This window comes from Apium graveolens, chromosome 2, assembly GCF_009905375.1.
Source record: "Apium graveolens cultivar Ventura chromosome 2, ASM990537v1, whole genome shotgun sequence".
NCBI lineage: Eukaryota > Viridiplantae > Streptophyta > Magnoliopsida > Apiales > Apiaceae > Apium > Apium graveolens.
In genome coordinates, this window is record NC_133648.1 from 31,385,486 (window position 1) to 31,407,711 (window position 22,226).

A 22,226-nucleotide genomic window follows, 5' to 3' on the forward strand; every position below is an offset into this window, starting at 1 on the left:
TCTCTCTCCCTCACTCACTCTCTCTCTCTCTCTCTCTCTCTCTCTCTCTCTCTCTCTCTCTCTCGCCCCCTCTGTGTCTATGTCTGTTTGTGTATATGTTTGCGGTTGCGATTACAATCGTTTATTTATTTGATGAAAATTAACTATTTTGTTGTATTTTTTTTACTACAGGACTTTGGATATTTGAGTTCAGTGAATTAAGTTTTGAGTTTGCACTCTGTAACAGGTGTTGCCCCTTCTCAATTATAAGTATACATTTTACATGAGATAATTGTACTTAATGTGGTATTCATAATATCTTCTTAAACATTAATATATAACAAGAATTTAAAAGGTACAGAAAACTGAAGCCCTGTTATCGTAGAATGGTTGCATTCAATCGTTTAAATTAAACAGAAAAATCAAGTCTAGTTTTGTTTCAGGGTCACGTGTTTGTGATTTTCTGTTGACTCTTTCAGAGAACTTAGTTTTATTTTTCAAGAAATGTTTGGTGAATTTGGGACATGATTTGATAGGTCGTCTTAATGCTCCGGTGGTGTTTGCTCATAATGACTTGCTTTCCGGGAATCTGATGTTTAACGATGATGAAGGTATGATACATTTCCTTCCTCAGTTACTTGTAATATTGTGCTCTTTAATGCTGGTATTAATATATCCACCGTTCCTAATATGTTTCTAGTCTATGTTCTCCTGACATCACTTTTTTTGTTATGTGAAATAAAGTACATTACTTTTTTGTTTACAATTTATTTTTAAATATTTGTAATGAGATTATGAGATATTGACACAAAATTGTACGATAATATACCATCACATATAATGCACCTGTGCTGAATCTTTCATTTATTTTTGTTGCAAGCATATAGTTGAATTTATTTTGAGTAACTTCTTTTTCTTTCCATTGATGTCTAGAAAAACTTTATTTCATTGATTTTGAGTAAATTCTTATTACTTTTAAATATATTCTTATTATATTTAAGTTTATGTCATCTTTGTTGCAGTGGCTCTGGATAGTCATATATGATACTTGACTGCATATTCCACGAGGTATGACTTATAGTTACGAGATTTTATTTTTTTAACCACTGGTTGGAAGATTGATGTAACCAACTATAACCAACTGCAAAGTAGATGCTGAGTTTTACTTACTGGTTTCTTACTCCATATATGTGCTTCAGGAGCTGTGCATTCGATAGGCAGTGGATCACCATTCATACTGTATGTTTGGATCTACTAACTTCACCAGAGGTTTGGGGTATGAAAAAATACAAGTGCCGCAACCCTTTTCAAACTTGTGTAAGGCCATGCTACCTTGTTTAAAATTTCATTATCATATACCCTGATGGAAGTACTGATTATGTCCTGCATCACTCCCTTCCTAAAAAAATAAGCCACTTGTTGGTTATATATGTATATTTTTAGGATCTGCAGAAAGGCTATTGTACCAACACAATTATTTTCCCTAGTAACTGCAACACACTTTCTTTTGGTATAGATGGACAGACTATATGCTTTAGTCATGTTGATGGAAATCTTTTAGCATCCAGTGCAGATGACAATTATGTTGCAACTGGTTCAGCTGATGGATCCGTCTCTGTTTGGTCGATATCTAAAGCTAGTGTTGTTAGAACTCTGAAGGAACACAATTCTTCTGTTCTCTGCTGTTCATGGAGCGACTGATAGGTCTGGAACAATATGTACATGGACGTGATGAACTTCTGGTAGTGGCCCCATAACTGATCATATCTTCTTGGAGCTAATTTTCTTCCCTAAGTACCTTAATTATATTATCTGATATAAAATTGTCACACACTTTCATGTATCTCAATGTTAATAATCTTTCTGGGGAGATTCCCCCTGAGCTTGAAAAGTATAACTAATAGACAATTATATGCTATGTAGGTTGGGAAAGGGCAAGAGGGGATGTAACCATATTGCCATCCCTTGTTGTCAATAATCAACTGTAAAGAGGTCAGTTGTGTAATTCTATATATCCTTACAATCATTTCAACAATTATACTCTCTGATATTATTGTGTTCTTGCATACGTAAAATATAACCTTATTAGATGTGATAAAGATTTCAATCAGGGGTGCAACAAAGGGGGTCATCCGATGGACTTGCCAAAAAATCTATATTTGATATTAAAAATCTGATTTTGATTTAATTGATTTTGACTTTGGCCAACATGGAGAGTAAAAAGATGAGAAAAAATCTCACATTGTATCAGACGTAAGATGCTACATCATTCGAATAAAACTCCCTGTGTTGTGAAATATCCTTTTAATACAATTAAATAGTATCTTTCACATCACCAGGATCTATAAGTTTTATCCGAATGAAGTAGCATTTTACATCTGATGCATTGTTAGATTTTTTCCCTTAATTAATGTTCTTGGAAGATCAACCTCGACGAGTCTGAAAATTCGACAAAAGCAGCAGCAGAGTCCGACAAGTCGACAGAAGCTATCAAGTGGTCTACTGATTACCTTCAAGTTTATAAGCGTATAACACTATCTGTTAAACCGTGAACTAGTTTAACTTTTGTTTATGTAGTTTAACTTTTGTTGTATGTTGGATGTTTTAGTAGGGGGTTGGATGTTTTAGTAGGATGGTTGTTGGATGGTTGGATGTTTTGGGAGGATGTTTGTTAGATGTTTGCTGTTTTGGATGTTTTATTGAATTTGGGGTTGCTTATATACCAATAGCACATTTTCAATTTCTTATTTGTCAAAGTGTTACATTAGCTTCATAAACTGTTACCGTAGACAGTGTAAAATGTTTAAGTAGCTTGCTTACAAATGTTACATTAGCTACTAAAAGTGTTACCATGGGTTCTTAAAAATACACCATAAAAGTGGGACCCACATGTCACGTCACTACATGCCATGTCATCAATGTGGGCCCCACATTGCCACATCAGCATGCCACGTTGCATGCCACGTCAGTATGCCACGTCCGCATGCCACGTCATTTTGAAAATTCATGGGTTCTTTAATGTAACATACGTTTTACGTTACATTTGGACTATTTTTTGTTATCTTAGGGGCCTAGGGTAACAGAAAAGGCCATGTTACAATAGGCGACGTTTATGTTAGATTAGGTACCCTAAGCTATCACCGAAAAAACTAACTTAAATTCTATGTTACCTTAGGCTATTTTTGGCCTTTAGTAACATTAAAAGGGCCCTGTTGTAACATTTTTTTTTGTTACAACAGGCTGTTTTTGGTGTAGTGGATCCGCAGATAAAAACTAATGGTACTCCCCTTTTGGAAAACAACTTCTCCCCTTATGAAGAATAGTGATGAACCAAACCACTTCTTCTTAGAACTAGGAAATCACCTTCGTATTTACCATATCTCCCCTACAATAGGATCCGTAGTTACAAACAACAATGGTGTGGTGTAGTGTACATATGTTTTACCTTTTTCCTCATTCCTGCTATTTCTCCCCCTTAGTTGAGGAATCCTCCAAACTATTATTTAAGCTTTTATCTCCCCCTTAGAGAAGGAATGTATGATGTTGTATGAAGGAGTTCTCGTATTTTACTTGGTTGGAAAATAAATAACAAGTCATAGTCTGATCAATCATGTCTCTTTAAATGCTGCAGAAATGGCTTCATTGTTGATCATCCTGTTAACCGACCTTCCCAAAATCCTTATACCTCCCAACTGTTAGATCACAATTGCTAGGACCCAACTATTCGATTCCAATTTGTAAACGTTAGGTCCCTAAGAGTTAGGTTCCAACCATAAACAGATTCGAGGCCCGAAGTATCAAGAATCAGTGTTTAGGGATAGAGAATGGGATATGGTGTTTCTCTTTCTTCCTCACTGTGAGTGTGTGATTCTGTTTTGTGTACCTCACAAGTGTTTCACTCTTCTCTCCACTCATGTTTGCACTCATTCTCATAAGTGTATCACTCCTCCCATAGCTCCAAAATCCAGTTGTACCTGCAAGGAAAATCACCTTAGCCATCCTTAAGGAGGACAAATGTGGTGCAATGGGAGTTCGCAAATCCCCATCCTCGTTAGACTCGTCAGATGAATCTGAGTCATAATCTACAAGTTGATAATTTCTCTTTGAGGGTTCCAGATTTGAACTTTGGGAAGGTAAACAACGATCCAAAGAATTTAGCATAAAGATCAAAGTTCCCTTCTAATGTATGTGAAGACATTCCCTTGTAACTCATCAGGTAAATCTGAATAATTGTCAACAAGTTGCCGATTTGCACCTATGTCAGATCCACTATCCGCAGATGCATCCAGGGGATTTAAGCCTGGGGAGGTAGACACTGACCACCGACATATGGCTATTGGATCGGTATCCTCTCCTAACACCTGTAAAGGCAATTGGTCCATTAAAGAACCTTGAACAATCGAATCTGACCTTAAAATGGTTGAAACTCTTATTTCCGTCAACTCTTCCTTTGTGTGTGTAACCTATTCTTGTGCATCAAGAATTACTTATATTTGAGGTGGTAACACTACATCGGATACCCTGGATGACAGGCGAATTTTAATAGACGTACCCTGTTGAGAGGATGGATCTAGTAACTATTTTTGTGCCTTTTCAGCCAGTACATCTTTTTGAGAAGATGTATGGGGGTTAGCAGTTGCCTCAGTTTTAATACTACTCATCTTTGTAGGAGACAGAGTTGCTGGGTTGACTTCAGAACCTTTCTTATGTGGTGCACTGAGGCACTATCTCCCTCACGCTCTTTCATACTTCATTTTAGTGGTAAGAGAGTATTGGTTGGTTCTGTTTCTGTGTTTGAGTTTACAGTCTGGGATAGAAGTTGTGGGTTTTCAACCTCATGACTATCAATGAGAGAAGGCCATTGGAGGCTGAACCTGTATCATAGAACATATAACACAGTAGATAGAATGCACATGGATTTATCATGAATGAAAATAATGTATTTAATCTTTGAGAGAAATGATGTACAATAGTGATTTCAAAAAAAATTCATGAAATAAGCAATCACCACTATAGAAAGAAGTTTGATTTTTCTCTTAATACTGTTTGAGTGCACAAGTCTGTTTTTATGCATAAAAAGATAAATAATCATGTCTTTTAATATGAAAAAGACACAAACTCAAGACCTAGCAGTATTAAGAAGAGAAAGAAAGATTTTGTCTTTCAATATGAATGAGTTTTTATAAAAGCACTGATTACTTAGGGTAAAATCTAAGCAATTCTCATTCATGTCAAAAGCTCCATAATCTATCTTGATAAAATTATAATCAACAACATTGTTAATTGATAAATAATCTTAATAAGAATGACTATGCTGCTGATTTTAAATTATAGTGAATCTTTCAGATATAACAACACACATAAATTCACTAGAACTTAAAATCTCATAACTATCTGCAACAAAATATTGACAATATATCATTGACTGATACTTGTCAAGTACTTTAGATACCAATAATTATGTTGCATCCTATTTTAATATAATTTAAATCATGAAACTAATTTGACATAGAATCGTCTAACATCATAATTCAAATATATTAAAATAAGATGTCAATGAATTAAATACCAAATATCTATCAAATAGACATTAGCATTCAATTTCATATATCATACAATTATTAACTCCTAACAACTGTAATATCTCAAACAATATTAGTTCGATAAATAAAGCAACATTGACCAACATTGTCTTATTTGCAATCTTAGAAAAACTTTCCAAGTTCCATATACTGTGATCCATTGAGTATTGCATCTATATCAAAGTATTCAAGAATTTGTAAATAAGTATAAAACTTATTCTAAGTTGACAACATATGATTACTTCTAATAAGGCATCAAACACAATAACGATAGTTGTACTTTAGAAAAAATTTCACACCCTTTATATTAGTATATTTGACCGAGGATAAATATTGATTACTTAGAGGAGTCTAAGTAATGCCACAAATACTAATACTTCATAATTAGCTCATAGTTAAACTCTTAACTAAATATCATTGACTGATATGAGTCAAGAATTAACACACAAATAATCATGCTACAACCATGATTCTGATTTCAGTGAATTCTGAAGATATAAACATTGTTAAATTCACTAGAACCAAAATCTCATAATTAATCTATAACAGTTTAGTTACAATTAGTACACTAGATATCAATTGTTAATAGATTTAGTTATGATTAATCATGCTGCTTATTTAATTTAAGTTAGTTTGAATTATGGAGCAAATAAAATCATTGAATTGCTTCAATTTTCATAATCCAAACTACCCAAAATAAATATTAAATAAATAAATACTAACCATCTATGAGTTAGATACTAGCACTAAAATATTTATAATTATCCTTGAATAATTACCAATGAAATATATGAATTATACACATGGAAATTATTTTCTGGATACATAGTAATTTTAGAAATACTTTTTAAGCATATAAAATATTGAGAGTTTTATACACATAACTTAGAAAATACTTTAATTTCTAATATTAGTGATTTTAGAAATGAACATTGATTACTCAGAATAAAAATTCTAAATAATATTACTAATACTAAAAATATCACAATTATTCATTCAAGATACAAATAACTATACTGTATATTATTTTAACATAATTAAAACAATATTCAATCTTAATGCTAGAATACTTAATTACCACGAATGTACATGACATTGTCATCATGATGATTAAGATAATAACACTAAATACGAGGTACTGGATTACCTATAAATTTACAAGTCCTTTAAATATTGAAGATTTATTATTTGTGAACTTATATTAATAATTCCTTATAGATGGGATTCCCAACTAATATGAAATGAATGGTCTCCCACACTTAGAAACCAGTCTTGAAAGATTAACTTTAACAAGTGATTTAATAAATGTTTCTGCAAGTGACTCTTTGACTAAAAGATATGCTCTCGAAATAAATGATACCCGGTGTCAAGGTGCCTTGTCATAGAGTGTTCCACATAGTTGGATTTGAGGTTGTTTCTTATCATAATAAGAAATTAATCTTCTTCCACAAAGTTGACAGCTTGTCGAGATGCTTCTCATGTCACTTAGGTTCACAACTTCAGAGATGATTCTCCTGTCTTTCTTACAACCTGCGTATTCTATATCTATATAACTAAACATGTTAAGCATAATATCTTTAGGGTACTTTATTCCAAGAGTTGATAGTCCCTTATGATATCTAATTATCTTGTTAATAGCTATAAGATTGGATTCTCTAGGATCTACTTAGAACCTTGCACTTTGGCATCTTGAGAACATTATATGTTGTCTATTAACATTTGAGTAAAAGAGTGAGCTTGTCATACCTGCGTTGCACTGATCAAGCTTTAGTGGTTTCATCATTCTTTTGGTTTACTTGTGCTCCTCAAAAAATTATTCTTTTGGCTAGCTTGTAGTAATTCCAAATAGAATTGCAACCTTTCCAACACGCTCCTCCATATCTACTCTGCAATTACTTAGCAAATAATCTTGCACAAGTTTTTGTTAGTAGACCAACATATAACATTATCATTCTATCTCTGCACATATAAAACAATATGTTTGTGCCTAATGATAAGAGACTTATTAATATGACGACTCTACTAGTTCATATTAAACCGTAACTTCAGTTAGAGTGTCACACCATGTCCTTGACAATTTCTTGAGTAGTATATTAGTTCACACCAACCTGAAGTGAGCTTTTAAAGAAGAGATATATATAGTCCAATAGATCTGCAACTGCAAAGTTCATGAACTGTTGTGCATTGACTTCCTCCTTTGACTCACCAACCAGAAGTGCACTTGTACACATCTACTAAAGTCCAATTCTAAGTTTGAATTTGCATCAAGTGCCTAATATATCATAATATCCTCAAATCTCGTCACTGGTGCTTTCTGCTAGATATTGCTTCCTGATAATAACCTAGCATTCGGTTTGGCCTTGTCCTCATAATAATGCCATTGTCATCCAGTTTTAACTTCTGGTTATCCTTATACCGATTAAAAATTTGTCATTTGGTTTGGATACCAGCTTCCCTAAAATCTACTTGCTAACTGATTGAGTTCATTTTGCTTTGCAATAACCCAATCAATCCGGATCTATCATAACTTCTGTAAATTTCTTAGTTTCTTCTTCAAATAGAAAATTAGAGAAATAATCATTCATACTCAATAGCCCTGCTAATCATTACTCCACCATCTGGATCACTTAAGAACTAGACTCTGGGAATAATATTGACATCAAACCCTTTGTCTCAGCAAGTATGTTCTTGTAGTGTCCTCTTGATTTATAATGTGGTGTTGATTCTGACTAGTTGATCCTTCTTTTGCTCCCCATAAGCTATTGCTGGGATTTCTTGAAAATCCTTACCGTTGCTGACTGGCTTCATTGAAGTAATGAGTTATGTTATACACTATCATTCCACTGCTTGGATATGAATCATCAATACAATTAATTTCTCCTGTAACAGCTCGGAGCATTGAGTTGTTGAACTTTGCACTTAGACTATTCATCACCTTCTGTTGATCAACCATAAATGCCCATATAGGTTGTAGACTCCACTGAGTAGCCATGAGGAATATCCTTACAAGTCTTAGCTGCAAATGCCAAGATCTTTAAATAACAAAAAACATTTCATTGTTTGCTTCTGTAGAACATTCTCTCTAAACACTTTCAGATTATCCAGTGTTTGCTTCTGTTGGCCATTAACTCATTAGTGGTCTTCATGTATACATCTTGATCAAGGCCTAATTTTACTTGTAGCAAACTGTATTGATTGCTTCAGCCCTTTGGTATTTAGAAAGTCTTGATTAGCTTGACATTGTCCTTGTTGCTTTAATCAAGTTCCGGTTCTTCCCTTGTACCACTCCATCTTGATACAGAGCTCTCAGTGCTAAATATGTCTCAGAATATTCTTGATGTTACAGATATTAATCAAAACTGCTTCTTGAATTCAGTCCCATTATCTGACCACAAGATCAATTCTTTTACGGTTGCTTCCAGCTTGATCTTCTGATATGATCAATCATCATCTGTGATATTTGTCTTGAGAACACACGAACAATAACTTTATGTTAAGAGTAGTCATCAATCATTACTAAGATATATCTATACTTTTATGTGATGTTGTTTTTGACTTCTCTTTTCTGACATGCCTCACATATTTCATCCTTCTGAATTCCAGATGAGGCAGTCCTCTCACTAACCCCTTTTCAAAAAAGAGTTCCTTGACTTAATTTTCAAGGGTGAAAGCTTTTAATGCCATAGCTAAACTTTTTTCAGATGAAACTTTACAATAAAACCATTGACTTCACCTTTCCAGAGATTCCAGTCTAGCCACGAGCATATCCTTTCCTTACTCTTAACAAGAGCAAGCTTCTCAACCTTCTCAACCTTCCTGCTTCAGATGAGACACTAATCCTTCGTTGAATTGACATTTTGTCCTTTGATGCAGAACCGTCTGATAAGAGGATTTGTGCCTTGATTCTTCATCAATAAAGATGCCTCAATTTTTATCAGTGACACCAATGATTAGTTATTATCAGTGATACAAATTGTTGAGTCCATGATGACATCCCATTTTCTGTATAGCTTGTCCCGTGATGAAAATCTTTGTTGTCATCTCCAAATATTATTGACGGAATAGTTTTTTTTGATCATATTTTATTATGAGGCTCTTTCTTTGATCGTATGCCTTGATTATGAATTACCAAGAATGCATATAAATCAATTAACCTATTATGTCCTGCACTCACAAATGGATTAACAGTTCTTGGTACCCAACTTATCAGTTTAGGTTCAGATGGATTAGAGATTTTACTATAAACAAAGATAACAACAGCTGCAACCTTATCATGCTTATTCTTATATTTGACTGGTCATTTTCTCCATTTTAATACCCTTGACAAAATTGTCTCTAGGTTAGAAGAAAAATGATTCCAACCTTATATAAGGAGGACTAACAGTCTTTGCCCTATTGTAATCATACGCATGCTTTTTATACAATTAATGCAAGTACTAAGAGATGCATTTATGGCATTTTGATAAACAAGCATTGCACTAAGAATACATGGCATTCATTCAGAAACATTACACATAAGAATCAAGCAAGACAGGCATGATATGGAACAAACAGAATTAATAAATAAATCACTAATTCTATCTAGTCCAATCATGTTATTATATCTCATCTAGCTATCTCAATCCAATTATAAATTAATACATCTTAATAAACAATTAAGATTAAATGAATAAATCACATTGTAATAGGATAGAGGAGATAAGTATAAAAAAGGGCCTTAAGTGATGGAAAATATATATCTCACTAAAGCAATAATTCATGTTCAACAAATATTCAAACACATATTTAACATCATCTAATGTAACATGCACAAGTTAAACATCAATCCTAGTTACCAGAAAAAATATTCCAGTGAACTAGTTCAACATTATCTATATATGATGCTATCATGCTTGTGCGAGTGTTCAACATTTAAACACTAGGATCTTATCATGCATTGAATATTGAGAGCAAAATATTGCAGTGGTTCAAGAAATTAAAACCTGAGATATGTCAGTTGGACCATCGTCATAGATTGCTATGAAAGCAAGATATTCATGATCTTCCTTCTCGTCATCTGATCCATTCCAACTCTCTCCCGATGCACTATAAGTTTTGACTGGCTGCTTCCCTAAAAAAATATTCCACCTTTGTCACAACTCTTCAACTGAGTCCCTACTCATCCTTGTTTGACAAGCTTTTTGTTCTGTCGTAGCAAAACCCCGGATAGTATTTGTTAAATATATCTTGTCATAAATTTAACTATCAAATCTTGTTTCTGTCCCAATCTCAGTCTTGTAACCACCTCTTGAACTAAATCTTTAAGAGTCACTGCTTCGGAGTAGATATGCTTGATACTTGGATATAGATTCTATACTCCATCTAAATTTAATGCGACTAAAATTCCCTGATATGTGAAACACCTCCTTGACGTCCAGTCCCTCAAGTATTTCTACCTGAGCTTCCTCTGACACAGCTATCAATAACTCTTATATTTTGTCCCGATGTTCCAACTTTAATGCATATAACTGAGATGTTTGTATGTCCCCACTATCCTCTCTGACCTTCTCAAGTCCTTTCTTTATGATCTCTTTGATTCCCAGATAAATATAGCATTGGTACAAACCACTGTGTGACTGTATAATCTGGAATCATTAGAGTTGTCTTAAAATCTTCGAGAAAAATTGTACCCGTAGAAGTTTCATTCCTTTCCTGCATCTGAAAATCCAGTGGTATCCTATGGAGTAAGCCTTTGAGAAAATTCCAAAATTTTCTTCAGTAGGTCTTGAAATCAGCTTCATTGGAATAAGAAAACCATTATCTTCAATTTTCGTATTCGGGAATTTTCCGTCTGAATTGCACATGGTCTTCATTTTCTTCGAAATATTAAAATCATCTTTAAAGTCCGGAGTAATTTGAGTCTATCAATCCTTTGAGACTCCTTAATTTTAGATTTAAGAAAAAATTAAATTTCCAAAATTTTAACTTTCTTAAAAAATAAATTAATCAAAAATAAACATTTATGAAAAATTTAATTTTCAAGAATTTCAAATTTTCTTAAAAATTAAATTAAATATAAAATTAAAATCTAAGAAAAAATTAAACTTAAAAAATTTAAATTTTCTGAAAATAAAATAAATCAAAAATATTAAAATTGGTGTCAACAAAATTGAACTCTTGTAAATTAGAAGAAGATATAATTTGTTGCAGCAGTGGCTGAGTTACTTGCATCCACGAGAGTTTTTGTACTCAGAATATTCAAGTAGTGTGAGTTGCGACCAAATGGAAGCCTTGCCTTAACTTGTGCAATTTAGACTCTTGCCTTAGAAAATAACATAAGTTGCGACACTTTCATCCCTGTATAGGCAAGTTGCGATTAGATCTCCCTAGTGGCCTCTATTATAATGCCTGCGCGTGCGACAAGCTAATATCTTGCGCGTGTACATGTCTTGCCCTGACATCAAATTTGGTAGCCAACAAATGGAAACTTGCGCAACTACCGACTACCGTACATCCCCAATTGTCAATCTATAGTACAAAAGAGAACCTACCAAATTTGATGCCGAAGTGAACAAGAACTAAACAAAAAATGGCACCCATTTAACTAAGAAATTGGCAGCCAATCAAAGAATCGAGGGAAAAAAATTAACTTGGAAACTTTTATTTATTAAAAGTTAAGTGATAAATTAATTTAATCAAATTTATAAAATAAATTTATTTAAATTAAAGTTCATACAACAAACTTATTTAAATTAAATTTATAAAATAAATTTGCTAAATCAAATTTATAAAATAAATTTCTTTAACACGATCTCTCGTCAATTGGAGTTCAAACAATTTCCGCACACTGAGCTACACTGGGCTAAGGATCCTGATTTGTATATCAACTAGCAGGCTCTGATACCAATTGTTAGGTCTTGAAGTATCGTAGAAGAGGGGGTTGAATACGATACTCACTAAATTCAAAAATTCTTTCGAATCTTTTGCGGATATATAATTTAGTGTTCGGTTAATGATTTTGTGTTCTTGAGGTGAATAGTGTTTGGAACAGTAAAACGAGGAACACAAGATATTCGGGGAAATATATATTCATATAAAATCGGCGAGGGTGTTACTACACTCCGGTACATAAATTAACCAATTACAATCTAAGAACAACAAAGTTCCTAGTATCTACAAAGATCAACAAATTAAATCCTATACAATGATCTAGCTTTTATTTGTCTAAGGATTTATTTACCGGGTAACGTTTATAATGCCCCTATGAATATACAAGAGTTAAACCGGATATTATAATGTTTCTCCGGTGAGAAGTTAAACGAAAATTCAAGGTGTCTGAGCTTCTCTGTAAATATTTGCTTCTTATTTTATTAGCTCTCATTTTGGAGAAGAAGATAAACAAAACCACTAAATTGATGAACTGATATGCTGGTTGAGCGTAGACTTTATATCAATTGCAATATGTGGCTAAAACTGAACCACATAAAACAATTGATTTTACAATAAAATTATGGCTGATGAGTGACTTGCGACCATGTACTTTTCTTTTACTTGCGACTAGAAGATGAGGATAGCACTTAGTTTTATTTCCTTCTAACTCTAACTTGCGACCAGTGGATTTGTACTTAGTTTTATTTCCACAGTCACTTAGTGGCGACTAGAGAGGGGTGGTTGCCTTGGTTTTTCCTGACTTGCGACCAAGTAACTCTAGTGAGTTACTTGCGATTTCTTCTTTTTTTTTGTTTCTTTTTTTTTGTTTTTGTTTTCTTTTTATTTATATTTAAATTGTAACTAAAATTAAATTATAAAATAAACTTAAATATAACTTATATAAATAAATTAATTCAGATTTATAAAATAAACTTATTTAAAGTTTATAAATAAATCATTTTAAGTTTATTAAATAAATTATATTAAGTTCATTAAATAAATTTATTTAAGTTAATAGTTAAACTTTGAACTTGGCCAGTCCCTCGAGTTGTTTAGCTGTATACCCTGCGCACCTCTTCTCGTACGTTAACAGATAAACGTTCAATCCAAGTACGTTCCTCAACTTAACAATTCTTCTAAAAATAATACCCAGATTCCTTTTACGAGCTGTTGACGCCTAATGCAACTGGTCTGGTTCACATGCGACTAACTTCGATTCAGGTCTTTGTATTATGACCTTGATTATATTGTTAAGCTTGCAATAACTTTATCGATTCGAACACTGACCGTCAATAAACAAATGTACTTCACTGGAATCATTTTTTGGTGCTTTGGACAACGTCTTCATTGCTACTACAATCTTGAATACTTCATTCACTGTTCTTCACTGACGCTTGAACATATAAATGAACTCCTTTCAGTGAGTATAAGTTAGAGACTGCAGCTGTGTTCTTGAACCTCTGTCTTTTACCATGTCTTCAATTATTTAGATTCCTATACTTCGAATATTGTCTATCTTCAATCAATGCTGATATACTGAAATCTTCTGGTGACACTTGTACGCTGAATCTTCACCATTTCTGAAAACCTGAAAGTTTTTAACCTTTATTCTTCACTGAGGCATGAACATATTAATGAACTTCTTTCAGTGACCTATAAGCAGACTTCAATCCTTCTTCTAATCTTTTGATTCTTTGTATTTTCTATGTCTTCATTTCTTATGTAAACGTAGTATTATTATCCCGTCCTTTTCTAGTGTTGTTCTCGTGTTGAGTTATCACATAACTGTTCATACAGCTATGCAGTCTCACCAACACATATCCTTGTTATACTACGTGAAAGGTTTGTTAATTAGTTGTACTGCCATTGTCAAACCCTCTTCTTCCAATTCCTCCTTATCCTGATCTACAATAATTCCAAAAGATGAATGATTGTCAGTCTTAATATATACATGCTGAACTTGCTGCTGATATGATATATTCATAGCTAAATGAATTGCACAGGCCTGAGACTCAAAACCTTTTATGTCCCTCAATGGTCCCATGAAACCCCACTTAAAAACTCCCTCATGATCTCTAACAACTATAGCAATATCATTCATGTTACCATTAGTAACATGAACCTCCTCCATCACGCCATGAACATTAATTTTCAGAATATTTTGAGGAGGATGATAACAAAAATAATCCATCACAAAAAAATAGTCACTAAGGGAGAAGAGCAAAGAATGAGATAAACTGCATGCCATGCAATACTGATTATATAGGCCAGAACAAGAGCGCGAGGTGAAAAGTGGATGATCGATAAGCGTAACTCTCTTGCATATAGAGCAGAGTAAAAGATCTTGAAAAGGTCCAGATAACTTGCATAAACCTCATATTTTCTAGTAAATTTAAAAAGAAAATTTGCATTTTGTCAATTCCCGTGAGCATGTTAGAGACTATTTTAAAACTCCACTTTTAGCCAAAAGATCTGATCCTAATTAAATTCTCCGTTCATATGCACGAAATTCAACTTTGTCAAGGACAAAAAATCCTCCTGAAGTCCCCCATGAATAGATTTATTGATCGTCAAATTAGTCACCTCTACAGAATCTGAACAAACAACTACCCGACAGCTAGTAACTTTGTCTTCTTTGATAACTCGAGTCATGTGTTCCATTATTTAAAGCTCAGTACCAAAAGCGTTTTCAGAACAAATAGGGCCATTGAAAACATATATAGATGCCCTCCTACCATTCTTGATTCAACCATCTATACATGCCTTAGCTTTATTGAACCAAGAAGCATCTATTGCATAAATATAATCGTACTTATAAGAAAGGTGTGACCAAAATATTTTTTTCTTGTCTTGGAAGTGTAGTTTTGATGCACCTAATGGATTGATTTTCCAAAGGTCCTTATAAGTGCCATTACCCAAGTCTAATGCTTCTAAATATTTGAAAGATCTAATCCTAAAAATTTTCAAGAAATTATCTCTACGAATCTTTATATTTTTGAAAAGGAGATCATTTTTACTTAACCAAATAGACCATAAGGAAGCTTCCATCACTAAATGCCATATTTTCTTATGAACACCTTTAGGACTAGTTGTCATAACAGCTTTGATAGAGAAATTTGTAGAGTAGTGAATACTCAATCCCCACCAACTTCCCAAAACATTACAACACCAAGAAGTTAATATACACTTTATAAGTAAATGTGGAATAGATTCATCACACGCATTACACCATTTACAAACAGGAGACAAAGCACTAGATCAAATTCTACCCGCTAGGAATTGATTAGTGGGAAGAACCCTCAACTGGATTTTCCACAAAAAGTATAGTACCTTTGGGATGCTTGAATTTTCCACATTCCTGACCAAAAATCAAAATTAACATGACCTCGTGTGATCAATTGATAACAATCCTTTATCACGAAATAATTATTCTTAAATGTCCAAAATAGCTTGTCCTCAATTGAACTTGATTAATTATAATACTAAGAGCACCAACCAAACGAACCTCTTATACCCGTAACTGTCCAAACTAAAATGACTTAATACCATCACTAGAACTGTTCCACAAATCAACTACAAACTTAACTTACACAAATTTAAATACGGGAGAGCTTAGAAAGAGGAGGGATCCATCCCTAAGAGCACTCGATCATGTCCAAATATCCACCCAAAACATGGCTTTATCTCCTTTAACAATTTTCCATTTAAAATAATATGACTAATTTGAAGTACGAATCCGATCCCCAACTTTCATAACACCCTTGAGGATGAACAAGAAAGACTTATTAACACCAATCTTGTCTAGAATAATACTGAACTCATTACCATACTTATGTTGCATGAAATGGTTCCAGTAACTATCCCGTTCATTATAGCTCCTCCACCACCACTTAAAAAGAAAGGCTATGTTGCGTCCTCTTATATAAGCCAAACTTAAACCACCTGCACTTTTACTCATACAGAGCTTATTCCAACTCACCAGATGCAACTTATCACTCTCCTCCTCTCCTGAATGCCTGGAACCCTAAAAAAAATCTTCTACGTAAATGTTCAATATTATTTTCAATTACTATGGGCATTGAAAACAAATTAAAACAATAAATTGAAGTACTATCAACTGTTGCCTTAATTAACACGACTCTGCCTGCCTGAATATTGGTGTTAGATATATTTGTGATGTCATGTCTAATGATGATTTGTGTTTAATTTTCAGATCTTAACTAACAGGACAAATCAAGACTTAACTGGAAATCAGTACTTTTACTGAAGTCAGGACTTAAGATATCAGAACTTAAGTTGCAGAACTTAAGTTATCAGAAGCTATTTATCAGGAGATAATATCAGGACTAAGGAGACTTTCAGATAAGGAAGGCGGCTGATTGAAGGAAAGAAGATCGAGACTAAAACAAGAAGAGATATGCATGAAGAAGAATTATATGAAGAATAGAATACTTGGAAGAAAAGATAACTAGTTGATATATTTTAGGATGCAGACTTATGTTCGATATCAATTAGAAGATTATCTTGTAACTGTGTGTCTATATAAACACAACATAGGGTTTACACTATATGTGTTACCTTATTCGAGAATATTATTCATTGTAACCCTAGCAGCTCTCGTGATATTTATTCATCACTGAGAGAGGACGGTTCCATTGTAATACTCTTTTATTAATAAGAATATTCTGTGTTTCATACTTGTGTTCTTAATTCGATTTGATTGTGCTAGACACTGTATTCAACCCCCTTCTACAGTGTGTGTGACCTAACAAGTGGTATCAGAGCAATCTGTTAACATACATACAGTAAAGATCCAAAAATAATCATGTCTGAAGAAACACAAACTCCAACCAAGCCCACCAAAACTGAAGAAACTCCAAAGACTCAAATCCATAATCGATATGAGACTATTAGGGTTCCCATACTGAAACCTTCTGAGTATCCCATACGGAAGGTGAGGATGTCTATGTTTCTGGAAGCTACAGATCCAGAATACCTTGACAGAATTAATGAAGGACCACAGAAGCCAACCAAGCTCTCTGTTGTAGTTGCAGATCAGCCAACACAGACTGTACCAAAGGAGAAAAGTGAATATACATCTAAAGATATCTCATCTATTGCAAAGGATGCAAAGGTAAGACATTTGTTGCCTAGTGCCATTGATAATGTCATGTCAAACAGGGTAATTAACTGTAAAGACTGCAAAGAAGATATGGGATGCCTTGGAGACAAGATTTCAGGGAACTGATTCAATTAAGAAGAATAGGAGGACTATACTCACTCAAGAGTATGAGCACTTTGACTCAGAACTTGATGAGTCATTAACTGGTTTATATGACAGATTTGTTAAACTCTTGAATGATCTGCCACTGGTGGATAAGGAATATGATCTTGAAGATACTAATCTAAAATTCCTTTTAACTCTTCCTGAAAGTTGGGACTTGAAGGAAACTAATATAAGAGACAACTATACTCTTGATGAAATTTATGGTATGCTCAAAACTCATGAACTTGAGATGGATCAATGAAGCAAGAGGCATGGGAGAAAGTTAAGGACAGTTGCTCTTAAGGCTGAGGAGGAATTCCCTAAAGTGGTTGTCTCAAAGAAAGGCAAAGGAAAGGCTCTCATCACAAAATCTGATACTGAGTCATCAAGTTCTGATAGTGATGAGGATTCATAAACTGAAAGTCTATCTGAGATGGATGCTGATGAAGAGACGATTAAATTGTGTGCTCTTATAGTGAAGGGTATCACAAATATAGCTTACAGGAAATTCAGAAGGGGAAAGAAGTTTTCCAGGAAAAGTGGAAGTTCTGATAAGAAGGGATTCTGAAAATCTGAAGGAAAAGCTAGAAAGTCTGACAGAGGAGATTACTCAAATGTTAAATGCTACAATTGTGGTGAGAAAGGCCACATATCTCCTGACTGCAAGAAAGGAAAAGGTGACAAAGGTAAGGCACTTGTCATAAAGAAGAAAAGCTGGACAGACAAATTAGATTCCGAAAGTGAGGTGAACTATGCTTTGATGGCAAATGCTGATAGCAGTTCTGAAGCTGTTGAGTTAAAGGTACCTCAAACAACTTATGCTTTTCATACTGATGATATTACTGAGTTGAGAAGATATCTTAAAACCATGTTCATTAGTTATAGATATCAAACTTTAACATGTGAAAGGTTAACTTCTGAAAATTTGGCTTTTAAGAAAAGGAGTTAGTTATGTTCCATCAAACTTAGAAAGAAAGAGATGATGCTTTTTATGTTAGAGATGAAGTGTTAAAATTGAATCAATCTCTAAAAACTGAGTTTGAAAAGGAAAGAGAGATTATCAGGATTTGGACTAACTCTGGAAGAACAACTCAGAATTTGTTAAGTAGTGGAAACTGAAAAGAGGGCTTAGGTTATGGAGATGATAAGAATAATAAAGGAACTGTAGAAATTGAGCCTATAGTTGTTAAACAAAAGCCAAAGGTAAATCCTGTTAAGTTTGTAGCTGTAAAGTCTGATATTGATAAATCAGAAGTTAAAGAGAAATTAACTTCTGACAAACCAAAACAGGATAAGCCAACTGAAGTTAACTTAGGCTTAATGACAAAGAAGCAGCTTAAGCATAAGCTGAAAGATGTTAACAATGTAAACAAGGTAAAACCACCTAGGAAAAATAGGAATGGAAAGGAAGGTGTGAATAAAAGCAATGTTTATAAGCCTGTTCCTAATGCTCCTAGAAATAAATGTTATCTGGCTTTTTTTTTTTGCAGGAAGAATAAAAACATAAACTCCTTACCTTCAAAATCAGGAGTTAAGAGTCAGTCTGTTAGATATAGGCCACAAAATCCTTGTTTTCATTGTGGTAGTTTATGGAATTCCATTTATACTTGTAAGGAATATCATAGTTTGTACTATGATTATTATCAAATAAAACCTTCTTTAAAGAAAGTTAGCATTATTCCTTCTAGTGTAAATTCTGATGCAAAGTCTGATACTGTAAATTCTGATAAGAAAAATGTTAACATAAACTCTGATGTTAAATCAGCAGCAAATGTTAACAAACTTAATAAGGCCAAAGGATCCAAGCAAGTCTGGGTCCTTAAAACTAATCATTAGTGGTCTTTGTGATTGCAGGGCAACATGAAAAACATCCTAGTTCTGGACAGTGGATGTTCAGGACATATGACTAGAAATAAAGCCCTGCTATCAGACTTTGTGGAGAAAGCTGGCCCAGGTGTTTTTATGGAGATGGCAAAATGGGAAAAACTCTGGGATATTGCAATATCAATCTTGGGAATGTCATCATTGAAAAAGTAGCTCTAGTCTCAAGACTTAAACACAATCTGCTGAGTGTTAGTCAAATCTGTGACAGAGGTTATCATGTGGATTTCTTTGAAGAACACTGTGAAGTTGTAAGCAAATCTACAGGAAAAGTTGTTCTAAAGGGAAACAGGCGTGGTAACATTTATGAATCCAAGCTTTCAACAAGTTCTGATGGTTCTGCAATCTGTCTGTTAAGCAGAGCATCAATTGAAGAAAGCTGGGATTGGCACAAAAAACTCTCTCATTTAAATTTTAACTATATAAGAAATATGCATGAAGAAGAATTCTATGAAGAATAGAATACTTGGAAGAAAAGATAACTAGTTGATATATTTTAGGATGCATACTTATGTTCGATATCAATTAGAAGATTATCTTGTAACTGTGTGTCTATATAAACACAACATAGGGTTTACACTATATGTGTTATCTTATTCGAGAATATTATTCATTGTACCCTAGCAGCTCTCGTGATATTTGTTCATCACTGAGAGAGGACGGTTCCATTGTAATACTGTTTTATTAATAAGATTATTCTGTGTTTCATACTTGTGTTCTTAATTCGATTTGATTGTGCTAGACACTGTATTCAACCCCCTTCTACAGTGTGTGTGACCTAACAAGTGGAATTACCTTTGCAAGTTTGCAACCTCTTGTTGATCTTATACAACAGAGGATCCCAAAATTTGATTTAATTAGGAGACGTAATAATATCTGCACCTAGATAATGAATAACATCTCCTCCCATCTCGCAACCTAGATATTTACCAATGCGGAATGTTAGATATATTTGATAATCTCATGACTAATGTGATTTATGTTTAGTTTACAGATCTTACTTAAACAGGACAAATCAGTACTTAACTGAAATCAGCACTCATACTGAAGTCAGAACTTAAGTCATCAGTACTTAAGGTTCAGAAGATATTTATCAGAAGATAATATCAGGACTTAAAGGAAACGTTCAGATAAGGAAGGCAGCTGATTCACAGGAAGAGAAGATCGAGACAAACATAAGAAGGGATATGCATGAAGAAGGAATTCTATGAAGAATAGAATATTTGAAAGAAAAGATATCTGATTGATATATTTTAGGAAGCAGAATTATATTCCATATCAATTAGCGATTATCTTGTAACTGTGTAGTATATAAATACAGACATAGGGTTTACACTATAAGTGTTATCATAATCGAGAAGATTATTAATTGTAACCCTAGCAGCTCTCGTGATATTTGTTCATCACTAAGAGAGGACAATTCCATATTGTAATAGAGTTTATTGTTTTGAATAAAGTTTGTTTTCTGTTACTTGAGTTATTAAAGTTCGATTTGATTGTGCTATACACTGTATTCACCCCCTCTACAGTGTGTGTGACCTAACAAATGGTATCAGAGCCTATCTGTTAACACACAAACAGTTTAAGATCCAAAAACAATCATGTCTGAAGTAGAAACTTCAACTAAGCCCACCAAAACTGAAGAACCTCCAAAGACACAAATTCAAAGCCGAGATATGAGACTATTAGAGTTCCCATATTGAGACCATCTGAATATCCCATATGGAAGGTGAGGATGATCATGTTTCTGGAAGCTACAGATCCAAAATATCTTGATAGAATCAAGGAAGGGCCTCACAAACCAACCAAGCTCGCAGTTGCAGTTGCAGGTGAAGCAGCAAAGTCAGTACCAAAAGAAAAGAGTGACTACACTGCTGAAAATATCGCATCAATTGCTAGGGATGCTAAGGTACGACACTTACTGCATAGTGCTATTGATAATGTAATGTCAAACAGGGTAATAAACTGCAAGACTGCAAAGGAGATATGGGATGCCTTGGAAACAAGATGTCAGGGGACTGATACGATCAAGAAAAACAGGAAGACAATACTCACTCAAGAGTATGAACACTTTGACTGAAAGGTTAATGAGTCATTGACTGATTTATATGATAGATTTGTCAAACTCTTGAATGATTTGTCACTGGTTGATAAGGAGTATGATCTTGAAGATTCAAACCTAAAATTCTTGTTGGCTCTTCCTGAAAGCTGGGATTTGAAGGCAACAACAATAAGAGACAACTATAATCTTGATGAAACAACTCTTGATGAAATTTATGGAATGCTCAAGACTCATGAACTTGAGATGGAACAAAGAAGCAAGAGGAAAGGAGGAAAGTCAAGGACAGTTGTTCTTAAGGCTGAAGAAGAATCCCCCAAGGCAGCTACCTCAAGGAAAGACAAGGGTAAAGCACTCTTCACAAAGTCTGATACTGAGTCATCAAGTTCTGAAAGTGATGATGACTCAGAATCTGAAAGCTTGCCTGAGACGGATGCTGATGAAGAGATGATGAAGCTGTGTGCTCTTATGGTGAAAGGAATCTCAAAGATTACATACAGGAAGTTCAGGAAGGGAAATAAGTTTTCCAGGAAAGGCGCAAGTTCTGATA

The 22,226-nt window shown here is 33.9% G+C and overlaps 1 long non-coding RNA gene across 1 annotated transcript; it reads left to right on the forward strand.

Moving 5' to 3' along the window:
* Positions 1-501: 501 nt before the first annotated feature.
* On the forward strand, positions 502-1,743 carry LOC141705887 (uncharacterized). Its single transcript, XR_012568520.1, has 4 exons — positions 502-590; positions 1,002-1,047; positions 1,179-1,296; positions 1,496-1,743. It is a non-coding gene; the product is annotated as an uncharacterized LOC141705887 (long non-coding RNA).
* Positions 1,744-22,226: the final 20,483 nt, after the last annotated feature.